Source organism: Sorex araneus, chromosome 5 (genome assembly GCF_027595985.1).
Source record: "Sorex araneus isolate mSorAra2 chromosome 5, mSorAra2.pri, whole genome shotgun sequence".
Lineage (NCBI taxonomy): Eukaryota > Metazoa > Chordata > Mammalia > Eulipotyphla > Soricidae > Sorex > Sorex araneus.
The window spans coordinates 13,283,973-13,298,505 of NC_073306.1; the positions used below are offsets into that span (position 1 = coordinate 13,283,973).

At 47.5% G+C, this 14,533-nt stretch overlaps 1 protein-coding gene across 1 annotated transcript in view; it reads right to left on the reverse strand.

Annotated features, from left to right (window-relative positions):
- Positions 1–1,988: 1,988 nt before the first annotated feature.
- Positions 1,989–14,533, reverse strand: part of ATG4C (autophagy related 4C cysteine peptidase) — a 106,071-nt gene continuing 93,526 nt past the window's right edge. The window contains exon 10 of the mRNA XM_055139779.1: positions 1,989–2,006. The gene's annotated coding sequence lies outside the window, so the exon portion shown is untranslated. The remainder of the gene's footprint in view (positions 2,007–14,533) is intronic.

Consider the following 14,533-nt stretch of genomic DNA (forward strand, 5'->3'; position numbering starts at 1 on the left):
TTGCAAGCTCTTTCTGGATCATGCTTAATCAGTCCTTCATTCACCAGACCTGCAACGGGTTCAGAAGTGTGTACACCGAATTGTTCCTGTGGTGCAAGAAAAGGTGTTGATTTCGTGTCAAGTCATGGTAAGCACTGATTTGTCTTTGTTGGGTCACAAGATTTTTGACAAAAGCTACCGTTTTTAAAAGGTGATAATGTTGCTAGGCCTTTTAAACAAGAGAGTATGGTTCCAAGGCCCTTCTACCACTTTTTAGATTCTTCTGAAAATGAGATTTATTGAGATATAATATACATGTAATAAAATTCTATTTTAAACGTATGTTTTGAGGAGTCTTGGCAGGTACATATCACTATGTAACTACATATCATTATGTTTCTAACCAATAGATCATTTTTCACAACTGAAAAAACATCCTGTGTCCCTTGCCCTTGGTTCTCTTCCAAACCAAGGATCTGATTTTGGCCATGAGTGTTACCTCTCTGGAATGTCACGTAAATAGAATCCAAACAGCATCGAGTCCTTTGTATTTGTCTCCACACATTTATTTATATCTTTTCTTCTCTATTTTAGAGGCAGGAAAGTAATGTTATTACGGCAACAATCACATGCATGGAATCCCACTCCACCATATCTGGCTCAATGACCTTCAGCAAATCATTTAAATTTCCTGGGTCTTAGTTTCCTCTTGGGCTGGAGCGACAGCGGGTAGGGAGTTTGCCTTGCATGCAGCCGAGCTGGGTTCGATTCCTCTGCCCCTCTTGGAGAGCCTGGCAAGCTACTAGTGGCTTATCCAATATGCCAAAAATAGTAACAAGTCTCACCATGGAGACGTTATTGGTGCCCGCTCGAGGAAATTGATGAGCAATGGATGACAGTGACGTGACAATAGTTTCCTCTTCTGTTGAATGGAGATAATACCCCACCTTGGGTCTCTAGGGGGTGTAAATAAATCTATGCATATATGCCTAAGTAAGGGTTCTAGAAAATGCTTGCTACATGTTAGTGCCTTCAATGGTCGGTCTCTCCCCAGACACTGACCTCCTTTAAGCGTTTCTTACTAACAACTGTCACGACTCCGATTGAATCTAGTGCCTACAGAGGGACATGAGGGAACCTTTTCAGAAAATATTCCATATGTTGATTGTGATCCTCAGTACCCATTGTACACAGTGGTCAAACCTGATCAAACTGATCGAATTGCGCTGCATAGAAATTGCGTCGCATACTCCAGCATGGACGACTGCTAAATCCAAAGGGAACCAAGGAGCCCAGACAGATTTGGGAACTAGCTCTTGGCTGAGATGCCATCTGGGATGAGGAATAACACTGACTCGGGGCTTCGGCAACTGAGTCTGCTGCCTGAGGGAAACGAGGATTCCAGGCCTTCCTTTCCACGCGCCTGCAGTCGCCGGCCTCGGACCCACAAGCAGGAATGACTGCAGTCTTGCTGCGTGGACATCCCAGTTAGAAAAGTAGAGAGGAAACCTGGCGGGAGGAAAAGTACGTGTGTGAGGGAGACATCCGAAGAGAGGGCGCATTTAAGGCATTGTTTGTGCAATCTTGAACTAACAACATCAAGATGCTGTTGGGTAGAGAAAATACACCAGCAGGCCTGAGCTCAGAGACAGTTAACACAAGTGTCAAAGTCATTGAGTGTCTTCTCTATCCTCACCAATGCTGACACCCCCGTTCTGAGTGAGGCCCCCCTCTCTGCGTTCTGCTCTTACTGACTCGACACCATTACACCCGTAGCCCACTGCATTTTCACCAGAGGTGTGTCTCTTCTCTTCACAAGACAGTGAAATTATGGAAAACAAGGACTTTTTTTGTTGTTCTTTATTCTGGCAATTTGGACAGACATGGTAAGATGCTGCATGCAGATGTCATGCTGCACCCACTCACCCGTGGCTGGCCCCGAAGCCCTTGCCTTGCACATGGTGGACCTGGGTTTGATCCCTGGCATCCATCCCATATGGTTCCCCGAGCACCACTGAGAATGATTCCTGAAACAAATGCAACCAGTGTTGGCATGGATGTGGGGGAAAAGGGACGCTCCTTCACTGTTGGTGGGAATGCTGACTGGTCAAGCCTTTCTGGAAAACAATATGGACAGTCCTTCAAAAACTAGAAATTAAACTTCCATATGACCTCGCAATACCACTTCTGGGATAAAATCCCGAGGATGCAAAAGAGCACAGTAGAAATGACATCTGTACCTATATATTCATTGCAGCACTGTTCACAATAGCCAAAATATGGAAACAACGCAAGTGCCCAAAAACAGATGACTGGTTAAAGAAACTTTGGTACATCTACACAATGGAATACTATGCAGCTGTTAGGAGAGATGAAGTCATGAAATTTGCTTATAAATGGATAAACATGGAGAGTATCATGCTAAGTGAAATGAGTCAGAAAGAGAGGGACAGACATAGAAGGACTGCACTCATTTGTGGAGTGTAGGGTAGCATCACATGAGGTTGACACCCAAGGACGGTAGATACAAGGGCCAGGGGGATTGCCCCATAGATGGAAGACTGCTTCATGAGTGGAGGGGAGAAGGCAGATGGAATAGAGAAGGGATCACTAAGAAAATGATGGCTGGAGGAACCAGTTGGGATGGGAGATGCATGCTGAAAGTAGATAATGGACCAAACATGATGACCTCTCAGTGTCTGTGTTGTAAGCCATAATGCCCAAAAGTAGAGAGAGAGTATGGGGAATATTGTCTGCCATGGAGGCAGGGGGAGGGTAGAAAAGGGGGGTTATACCCGGGATATTGGTGGTGAGGAATGTGCACTGGTTGAGGGATGGGTGTTTGATCATTATGAGATTGTAATCCAAACATGAAAGCTTGTAACTATCTCACGGTGATTCAATAAAATTTTAAAAATTAAAAAAAAATGATTGCTGAGTGTAGAGCCAGGAATAACCCCTGAGCACTGCAGGGTGCAGCCCCCAAACAAAACCAAGCCAAAAGAAAAGAATAAAGTGAGATCTTAATGGCATCGTCTTCACTCATAACTTTATGTAAAAAATGCCCTTTAGTCCATGCTTTATCTCAGAAATGGTTTGGGATGTAAGTATTTAAGGATCGGAGGTCATGGGAGAACGTATTCATCAGGAGCAGGTAAGGGAGAGGGAGCTAATGGATCAGAGACGCGTCATTTCCCCTCCACTCCCGAAGCCCTGATGCAGGCAGAGTATACCAGAGACGTTGGAGCCGAGGACCAGAGCAGGGGGTCCAGGCGAGAGCCCGGCCTGCCAAATGGGCTGATCTCGGACAAGTTTCTAACGCTTCCTAGCTTCGCTCGCCTGGGACTCACTTCTCATCTAAGACCCAGAGGGAAATGGGAATTCCATCTCCCGCCCTGGGCTTCTGTAAGAAGGAAAGACATCAGAATGCGTCAGGCTCTCAGCACCAGGCCCTCTGCCATGGCAAACGCACTAGGGGCCTTTGCTAAACTGTTTCTGGAAGCCGGGGTTGGGGGGGGGGCAGGCAGGTTCGGGTTCGACGGGAACTTCAGCATGTTCGGTTTCGGCCAGCCATGGTCTGCGTGAACCCAGACAGGTTATTGTGAACTTCAATCTCCCGCGTGCTCAAGGCGGCAATGGAGGGGTGCCCCCTCTTAGGGTTATTTCGAGGTGTCAAAGAGACAAAGAGCATCACTAAAGGCATAAAGGTTAGTTATGCGCCCCCGCCTGCTGGAGCTTGCTGGACTGGGACCATATCCAACCTGAAACCTGGCTGGATTTGGTCAAGCCCATTCCCCACCTATTTCCTTTCTCCTCTGTACACACCCTGCCCAGCCGTTTGTGCCACAGCTACTGTAGGGCTGTGGCAGGAAAGAGCAAAGGTTTTGAGGTCCAATGACTGGGTTACTAAGGCAGGTTTTGCCAATAGGCTAACAGCGCGCATTGGGCTGAGTTCCCAGGGCCGGCTTCTTCCAGTAACACGGCGCTGTTGACCCTCACTTCTCAGACTTGGTGTAGAGATGAGGTGAGGTTAGACATGATCGGTCACAGGGCGGGGAGGGAGGGGTGCTACTTTGTAAGAAGTGCTGGTGGAATCCATTTTCATTTCCAGCCCCCCAGACTCTTGCCCCCTCCCTTCCCCCTAGCTAGACCCTTCTACTTTTCAAATCACAAAATGCACAGTTCTTGTTTTGCCCATCCTTAGTCATATTTCTCTGATGGGACCGATTAATCCTTTTATTTTTTAAATTCTTTTTTTATTTATTTTAGAGCATAACAAAGCCATTCATAATTAAATTTCAGCCATACAGGGTCTCTCCCTCCCTCCCTCCCTCTCTCTCTCTCTTTCTCTCTCTCTCTCTCTCTCTCTCTCTCTCTCTCTCTCTCTGCCTCTCCATTGTGGTTCACAATATTGATACTGAAAGTTTATCTAGAATATCCCTTGCCTACTTTTAACCCTCATCTCTTGTCCAGCATGATCATTCCCAGCTATTATTGTCATACTAGTCTCTTCTCTATCTGACCTGCCCTCAGCCCCACACACACTTGTGGTTAGTTCCAACCCTTCCCGGTCCTCCTAACCCCTGATACTCTTAACCTCTTAGTTCAGCGAACTCCTCTGATAACCACCTCTTAGACTCCTCAAAGTTATCCCCAGATACACTGAGATTTTTTTAAATTTATTTATTTTTAATTAGTGGATCACGTGAGGGTACAGTTACAGATTTATACACTTTTGTGCTTATGCTTCCCTCATACAAAGTTCGGGACCCCATCCCTTCACCAGTGCCCATTCTTCACCACCAGTAAACCCAGCATCCCTCCCACCCTCCCCAATCCCATCTCCCCCCACCCCACCCTGCCACTGTGGCAGGGCATTCCCTTCTGTTCTCTCTCTCTAATTAGCTGTTGTGGTTTGCAATAAAGGTGTTGAGTGGCCGCTGTGCTCAGTCTCTAGCCCTCATTCAGCCCGCAACTCCCTTCCCCCACATGGCCTTCGACTACATTATAGTTGGTGATCCCTTCTTTGGCAGATACACTGAGATTTGTGAATAACTTCAAGATATACCCTGGCATCTCTGGAACAGATTTGCATCTTCCGGAGAGCAGTGAGTGTCGGCTCTTCTCTGTATTTTGGGGGGCTAAGAATGCAGTGGGGTGTGAGTCAAAGTGAGGGGATGGACAGATGAACTTCTGCCCCCCCCCACTGGCTTCCCTTCCCCAGAGAGGGGGTGGGTGCTGGCCAGGGCTAAGAGAGAGAAGCTTCACAGCACCACAGCTTGAGCATCTTTCTGCTTCTCATGCATGGGACCCGAATATCAGAGCCATAAAGAGAAAGAGGGAAAGTGCCCATGAGAAAGAACCTTCCAAGCCTGCTCCGTAGATGAGCCCAGTCCACTGGAGATGAAGGATCCCTCGCTTACGCCCATATCCAAAAGACCAAAAGCAACTGGTGTTGGCGTGGATGTGGGGAGAAAGGGACTCTCCTTCACTGCTGGTGGGAATGCCGACTGGTTCAGCCCTTTTGGAAAACAATATGGACGTTTCTCAAAATATTAGAAATTGAGCTCCCATTCAACCCAGCAATACCACTTCTGGGAATATATCCCAGACAGGCAAAAAAAGTATAGTAGAAATGACATCTGCACTTGTATGTTCATTGCAGCACTGTTTATAACAGCCAGAATCTGGAAAAAACCCGAGTGCCCAAGAACAGGTTAAAGAAACTTTGGTACATCTACACAATAGAATACTATGCAGCTGTTAGAAAAGATGAAGTCATGAACTTTGCATATAAGTGGATCAACATGGAGAATATCATGCTAAGTGAAATGAGCCAGAAAGAGAGGACAGACATAGAAGCAATACACTCATCTGTGGAATATAAAGTAACAGAATGGGAGACTAACACCCAAGGATAGTAGAGATAAGGACCAGGAGGATTGCTCCATGGCTTGGAAGCTGACCTCACGTACTGGGTGAAAAGGCAGCTCAGATAGAGAAGGGAACACCAAGTAAAGGGTGCTTGGAGGACCCACTCAGGATGGGAGATGAGTGCTAAAGGTAGACTGTAGACCAAACATGATAGCCACTTAATGCCTGTATTGCAAACCACAACACCCAAAAGGAGAGAGAGAGGGAGAGAGAGAGAGAGTAAAAGGGAATGCCCTGCCACAGAGGTGGGAGTGGGGGTGTGAGGGATGCTGGGAACATTGGTGGTGGAGAATGGGCACTGGTGGAGGGATGGGTACTTGATCATTGTATGACTGAAGCATAAGCATGAAAGTTTGTAAGTCTATAACTGTACCTCACGGTGATTCATTAAAAAATAAAAAATAAATTAAAAAAAGAAAAGAATCCCTCTCTTCCTCTCATCTCCACCCCCTAACGTAGCACAGCAGCTCCCCTCACTCCCTCCAGGGGGTGTGACTCTGTTTCACTTCCTGGCCTCTGGGTTTGAGACGAAGCACTTCACTTTTGTCTCTGCATGGACAAACTTCTCCAAGAGGCGGGTTTTCCTGTCTGTGGTCCCCGATCCAGCTCGAGAGGAGCAGCCCAGGTGGGGTAGAAGGAGAAAGCGACCCAACCCGAATTCTGGTCTCGACTCTCAGGGACAGGCAGGTGACTGACTGAGGCTCATCTCCAGCACTGGGGGCCCCAGCATCCTTCATACACCATAGCCATCTCTCCCCGACCCACCCCTGCCGGGCCCTGGGACGCTGCAACTCAGGGTGTGAATGAAAAGCTTTTCTAAAGAGCTTTGCTATCAGACGAAGCCACTGTAGTAAGTGCAGGTAGAACAGCTAAGAGGAACAGGTTTTCGTGGTCTGATTAAGAGGTTAAATGGGAAGGGCCGTATTGACCAGGTAAAGTCTCCTTAATCAGCCTGTAAAATAGGTTTGGATCCACTTCTCAAAAGCTTCGAAAGGGAACGCTGTACGCTCCCCGTCCGTGCTTTCAGAGTGCGATGACGTGGCAAAGTGGAACCAAAGTTCTAACCAAAGAGAAATTAGTCTGAGGCCATTCACAGTCCTTCTTCCTCCAGGGCCCCTTAAAGGCCTTCTTTGCTCTGACGCGTTACTCGGGGCAGAAAACCACCATCCACCCAAAGCTCTCCCCGCCTGCTCTCCGAGTGGCGGGCTCAGCCTATGGTGGTAACGCCAAGCCTGGCGAATAGCCGCTTCCTAATTGCATTCTGCCTCCCTCGGACTATGCGAGAGGAAGAAAGATGATGAATAACCCGCGAGATTTCCTTGACATTGTGCTTAACTGAAATTTCAAAATAAATCAGTTGGCCTCATTTTTAAGAGAACCTACCACCCAAATGATCATGGGGGGGGGGGTTTGCTCTGTCCCCCCCCCCACTGGGTTTCTCGAGGGCTGCCGGTGAGGCGCACAGAAACGGGCCGTGGTATGCAAACATTGCAGTTGGGTTTGATTTAGTCCAACTCTTGTGTAATAACTTTCTTTGAAGTGTGGGTTGAGGCGCAGGTTAGAAGCCTGAGGCCACAAGCTCATCTTGTTCTTGTTACAACCCAGATGCCCTGCAGTCCCCACGCCATATATCAGAGGCTCGCTCCGGAGTCCCTGCTGCTCCAGAGAGGGGTGCTCAGCCCCTAGGCAGCACCACGGCCCCGAGACAGACAATAACACGCGTGTTTGCGCGGCAAATCCGGGTAACAAGGGGACCCCAGGGTGTCTTATGGGACCCTGGGAGCACTGAAAGCCTGATGTGAGGTGCAAGAGATTAAAATCCACCCGCGTGGTGGACAGGTGGCTCTTGCGCCTGGTCTGGGGACAGCAGGACACGTTTCCTGACCGCTGCTCACTCCCTGGCCTTCTCCACCTTGGGCCACGCTCTGTGTGCGAAGCCTGCGGCCCCAGTGCCAGCTCCTTGCGGCTCTGACTTGAAGAAGATCATCTGTTAGTTCCTCCGGCACTCACGCTTGGGGAAACTGAGCCTGGGACCGTCCTGTCTCCCCAGATCCAACACTGTTCTTTCCTCCAGGGCCTGAGTCAGGCTCTTCAAGCTGAACTGGACGGTGGATGGTTCTAGTTAATAACAACACTCGACGGTCCTGCAGGCTTGTTAAATAATTTCCACAGGAAGTGTTTCATGGACTCCTTTGAAAATGCTCGGGTGCCAGGGCGGGTGTGACTGTTCTCTTTGCAGAGACTTAGGGAGGTGGAGGCCAGTGGGCCCAGGGGGGCGGGGCAGGTTCTGGAGCCAGACAAACTCCCCCGCGCAGGCCTCAGGCAGGAGGAAGCTCACGAGGCTGATCACAGTCGGGGACAAGAGCGTTGGCCGAGCTGCCTCAAATTCAGGCACGTCTGAGCTGCTGCTGGACACCCCCTGGGTGGAGAGAACTGGCCACAGTCCACACAGACGGCTCAGCCCTGCGCTCGCAGCTCCACTTCCGGGGTAAAGACTCTGGCCAAAGGTCACTCTTCCAGCCCTGCAGTGCTCTGAGAGCAGGGCTGAGGGGCTTTATCTCATCAGAAGGCACAGCTCACACCAGCTTGTGTGTATGGACATGTGCGAACATGAGAGTGTGTGTGTGTGTGTGTGTGTGTGTGTGAGACTGCAGTGAGCGCCCATGGGAGGCTAGTGTGGTTATTACACCATCAAGTCCCTGGAGAATTCATGGTTATTACTTCAACTTCCGTGGTCTTTTCTTAAAAACAAGCTGTGTTTGGGGGGGCTGTGTCTCCCCAGCTGTGCTCAGGGAGCCCCGGGGGCCACTCCCAGGGAGATTCAGCCTAGTGCTGTGCCACCTTAGCTGGCTCCCTGCATGCACACACACTCACACACATGCTCACATGTACACAAACCACACACATGTGTGCACATACGCACAACCACATATACACGTACATACATTCACACACATGCAGGTACACACACATGCACACTGAGCAGGGGAGGGAAGGCCTCCCTCGCAGCCTGCTCTGGGGTGGAGGGTTTGAGCATTGGCGTGTGGGGCCTGCTGGGGCAGAGGAAGGCGCAGAATAAAACAAAATATGAGGCATGTCGGCGACAATGTGGGAGCGAGTGGTAAGCAGAGGACTGACTCCCCAAATACACCCAAGTCAGGCCCCTCACCCAGGGGTGGCACGGACACCCCCAGGTACACCCAAGTCGGCTCCCTCATAAGAATGGGCAGCAGGACAGGGGTGCCTCTACAGGGGTCAAAGGGCAGAGGGGTGCAGGCCTCATAGCTGCTGCAGTAAGTAGGGCTCCGGAGCTTCTCTGGGATAAGGAAAGTTTGAGACTATAAGCAGAGAAGGTGAAAAGGAGATGAACTTCCAGGAAAGCTCTTCCTCTGAGATGCTGGCCTAGAAGGAGAACCTGGCTTGTGTGATGGCTCTGAGTCTGGGCTCAGCACACTTCCATCACAGACTGAAACTGGACCTGGAGACCGACACAGGTGAGCTTGACCGGGAACAGCGGTCAAATCCACAGGTAGACTCTAAACACACTTGAACTGCCCAGGATTGTCAGGGAAGAATGAGATGCGACGGAATAAGAAATGTTTAGTTCAGAATTGAGCTTCCATTTGACCCAGCAACACCACTCCTGGGAATATATCCCGGAGAGACAAAAAGGTATAATAGAGATGGCATCTGCATTTCTATGTTCATTGCAGCACTGGTTCATTGATTTACAATAGCCACAATCTGGAAAAAAACAGAGTGCCCAGAAATAGATGACTGGTTAAAGAAACTTTGGTACATCTACACAATGGAATACTATGTAGCTGTCAGAAAACATGAAGTCATGAAATTTGCATATAAGTGGATCAACATGGAAAGTATCATGTTGAGTAAAATGAGTCAGAAAGGAAGAGACAGACATAGGAAGATTGCACTCATATGTGGAATATAAAGTAACTGAGAGGTACAAGCTTGCAAAGATGCAATTTCTGGAAGATATTTCTTTGGACTTAGTTACTTAAATACTAAAATACAGAAATCCAAAACCATGCGGCCGCTAGTGCGGCCACTCGACCTCATATCTCTTCATTCTCAGCAATGGAAAACAAATTATCAAATGCTTCCTTTTCAGCAGGTCCGACTTTAGGGGGAAGAAAATCCAAACAATAATAGTGAGTTTTTTTGTTGAAATATTGAATGTAATCAAAGTAAAGTGAAAGTAAAGTGAAATTTATCAGCTACAAAGGCGGGGTGAGGGGCTGGGGAGGTGAAGGGGGGGAGGTATGCTGTGATTCTTGGTGGTGGAATATGTGCACTGGTGAAGGGATGGGTGTTCAAGCATTGTATGACTGAGACTTAAACCTGAAAGCTTTGTAACTTTCCACATGGTGATTCAATAAAAAGAATAAATTATTTTTTTAAAAAAAAAGAAATATTTAGTTCAGGAGTTGGCGGGGTGGGTGCAGAAATTCAGCAGGTATCAATGATTGGCACCGAAGAAAAACTAAGAACCTCCAGCTACATGGATGAAAACACATGTTCAAGCCACCAGGCTTCTGCTGCCAACCCAAGGGGCTATATTCTGGGTAGAAGGTGCACTGCAGCGTAAGAGGAAATGAGACGTTTCTAAGCTGTCCACAGGCGCAGGATCAAGACAATAGGTCCAGAAACCCTGTCCTAGGAGAAGCAGCTGGAACTGAGGTGAGGGATGCCCCCAAATCATCTTTAATTTCTGAGAAATGCTTCCTCCTACTTGAAAAAAAAAAAGTCACACTTGTGTGGCCTTATGAGATCAAACCAGAATCAAAGAACTCTGAAGGCCAATGTTGGCTCTGTCTAAAGTAGAATTTTCCAGTAAAGCTGTTCAAAGGAAAAGAAGCTGCCTTAAGGACTGACAACACCCCACCACAGGAAGGGGGTTTCAAGCTGAGGTGGAGGACCTTCTGTCCGAGGTACCACAGAAAGAATTCTTGCTTTTGGTGGAGGCTTGGGCTAAATCACGTCTGAGATGCCGTCCAGCTCCTAACGGCCAGCTGAGGGTTCTTGGCCTTGGAAACCCACCATGGAGGGGTGAGGGTGAATTCCCACGGAAACCCCGCTCTTCGGGGGGCCTGAATGGACAGAACGTCCAGTCCTGGCTTCAGTTCTTGGAGTTCCTAGTGATGAAGCTTCAACTCGTTAGAATCAGTGAGAGGAAAAGTAAATGTCTGTCTTCTCAAACCTCCCACCCCCCCACCCTCAATGCAATCAGTCAACTTAATTTTGTGTCATGTCTCAAAAACCCTTTCCTTGACTCATCTCTAATAATCTTAGTTCTGGCTGCAGCATCCTAGCACTTTTCAACAGCCTTCCAGTCTCTTCTAGAGGCTCACTCTTAGCTTCCTCAATGCACCCTCAACAGAGTGTAGAACAGAGACAGCATTCCTTCCGATCTGCTGTGTTGGGCCACTGTCTCTGGTTCTATTACAGTATTTATTCCCTTATACAGAATGCAAGTATTTATATGTCTTTAATATTCCCAGCTCCTCAAAGGCCAGTTATACTCATCTTAAATTCCTTAGCAATGGGGGTCAGAGCAAGAGTGCAGCAGGTAGGGCATTTGCCTTGCATGTGACCAACCTGAGTTCAATCCCTGGCATCCCATATGGACCCCTGGGCCTTGCCAGGAGTGATTCCTGTGTCAGGAATAACCTCCTGTGTATCACCAGTTATGACCCAAAAAAGACAAATCCCTAGCACCTAGCACAGTGCTTAGCATAGTAGATCTAATTTTGTTGCTCTCACTTTCCAAAGGGATCTTCGTGAACAGTCTGTCATTGGTTCTGATGTCTTTGGTTATAATGTGTGTCACCAGCAATGATGTCATTGGCAACCTGCCACCACAATACACAAGACACCAAGGTCTACAGTGGACAACAGTGGACAACAGTTACACTTTTGAAAGTGACCAGCAGTTTTAAGTCAATTAAAAGGAATCTAGTGCTAAAAACCAGAATGGAATAGAAGGATTCCTACTATATTCTTTGCTTTCATCTTTGACTTTCAACAAGAAGCTGGTAGCCAAAACACTGGGGTTTATTTTGTTGGGAACTGAGGTAAAGGTTTGGGGCCATACGCTGGGGTGCTCAGGCACTAGTCTGGCTCTGTGCTCAGAGATGACTCCTGGAAGTGCTCTGGGGACTATGTGGACCAGAGACTGAACCTCGTGCAAGTACTTCAACTCCTATTCTATCTCTCTGACGCCCCCCCCCCCCCGCCCGGAACCTTACGTTTTTAGTCTTGGTCTTCTCAATTTAGAAACTGAACCACTCCCTTTACCCAACAAACATTTATCTGAAGATATACAGAGCAAGACGCCAAACGCTGGGGTCATTACGTCAGCCAATATCACGTTACCTGGAGGCTAACATGCAATGATAAAGGAGATTTCCTACAAAGAGCTTAACATGCTTAAAATAGTACCTCCACAGTGTTGTCCAACACTATGCACAATGACAACTTTATAACCAGAATAAAGTAATAGCTGTGTTTGTAAGTGCATATGATAGATGAGGAATGACACTAAGCAGATCATGGATGTATTGCGGTCTGACAGGCCACAGGCCACATTCCAGATGGAATTCAACAGTCAACAAAACATACAAGATGCACGTCTCTGGGAGATGACCTCCCACTGAGGAAGATAGAATAAACAAGACAGAGAATGTCAGATGGGATGCTGTGGACACATGTACAGGAGAGAGAGAGAAAATAGGAGGAGCCTGGGAGGGGCACTTTTCCAGGACCAATGAGAAGGTGCTGTGCATGAAAATGCCCAAAAGAGGCAAGGGGTACAAACTGTCTTGGGGAAAGAGATCCAAGCATAGGGCGAAGCATGTACCAAGACAAGTGACTGCTGGGTGTATTATAGGAGCAAGGTGGCCAGAGTGGATGAGGAGGACTGAGTGTTGGGCAGAGTTGGAGGAAAAGTGGTCCTAAGTTAACAAGGAACAGAACAGAAAGGGTCTTGTGAAACACGAGGATCGAGAACTTTGGTTTCTATGCAGAACTGGAACTCCACTTGAGGGCTGGACACGATTTAATCATTTTCTGTTAGCTCCTCTGAAAACAGAGTATAGAAGGGCAAGATTGACAAATGGACACTACTGGAATAATTCAGGTAAGAAATGACAGCAGCCTGGGATAAGATGAGAGCAATGGAGTGCAGAGACTTTGGTTTCTCAATTGGGTTTTAAGTAGAAAGGGTAAGATTTGTTGATGGAAATGATACAAGAAGAGAGAGGAGTCCACTCTTTCATTGTTGGTGGGAATGCCAACTGGTCCTGTCCTTCTGGAAAACAATACGGGCATTTTTCAAAACACTAGAATCTTGAGCTTCCATGTGACCCAGAAATACCACTTCTGGGAACATATCCCAGGGGTGCAAAAAAGCACAGTAGAAATGACATCTCACTGGTATGTTCATTGCAGCACTGTTCACAATTGTCAGAATCTGGAAACAACCTAAGTGCCCAAGAACAGAGGACTGGTTAAAGAAACTTTGGTACAGCTACACAGTGGAATACTATGCAGCTATTAGGAAAAATGCAGTCACGAAATTTGCTTATAAGTGGATGGACATGAAGAGTTATCACGCTAAGTGAAATGAGTCAGAAAGAGAGGGATAGACACAGAATGACTGCACTCATTTGTAGAATATAAAAAAACATAATATGAGACTGATACCCAGTAGAGTAGAGACAGTAGAGACAAGGGCCAGGAATATTGTTCCATGGTTGAAAGCCTGACTCACAAGCTGGGGGAAAAAGCAGCTGGGATAGAGAAGGAACCACTAAGTCAATATGGTTGAAGGGATCACTCAGGATGGGAGATATGTACTGAAAGTAGAAAAAGGACCAAACATGATAGCCTCTCAGTATCTGTATTGCAAACCATAATGCCCCAAAGCAGAGAGAGAGTAAGAGGGAAATTGTCTGCCATAGAGACAGGGGGTGAGATGGGGTGGGGGTGTTGTGAAGGATACTGGGGACACTGGCGATAGAAAATGCACACTGGTGGAGCGATGGGTGTTCGATCATTGTATGACTGAAACTCAATCATGAAAGCTTTGTAACTGTATCTCATGGTGATTCATTAAAAACATTTTCTTTTTAAAAAAAGAGAGTCCAGGATCACTTCCCAGTTCTGGGGCCTGAGCCACTGAAAGATGGAACTGCAACTTACTGAGGCAGAAGATCATATGAGATGGCGGGAGAGATCGGGGTTCAGCCTCAGTTGTTTTCATTTGAGATGCCACCTACATATCCAGCTGGAGACAGGAAGCAGGTAGTAAAGGGAGGGATGCAGGTTGGAGTCATAAATTTGGGAGTAGCCCCATATAAATAATATTTATAAGTTAGGAGTTCTGGGTCTAGAGTGATAGTACAGTGGGTAAGGTACTTGCCTTGCACAAGATTGGCCCACATTTGATCTCCAACACTCTATACCCCTGAGCCCCACTAGGAGTGGTCCCTGAGCACAAAATCAGGAGTAATCCCTGAGCACTGCCACGTGTGGCCTCAAAACAAAACAAAAACGTTAGGAGTCCATAGGAAATAACCAAGGAGGATAAACAGAGAAG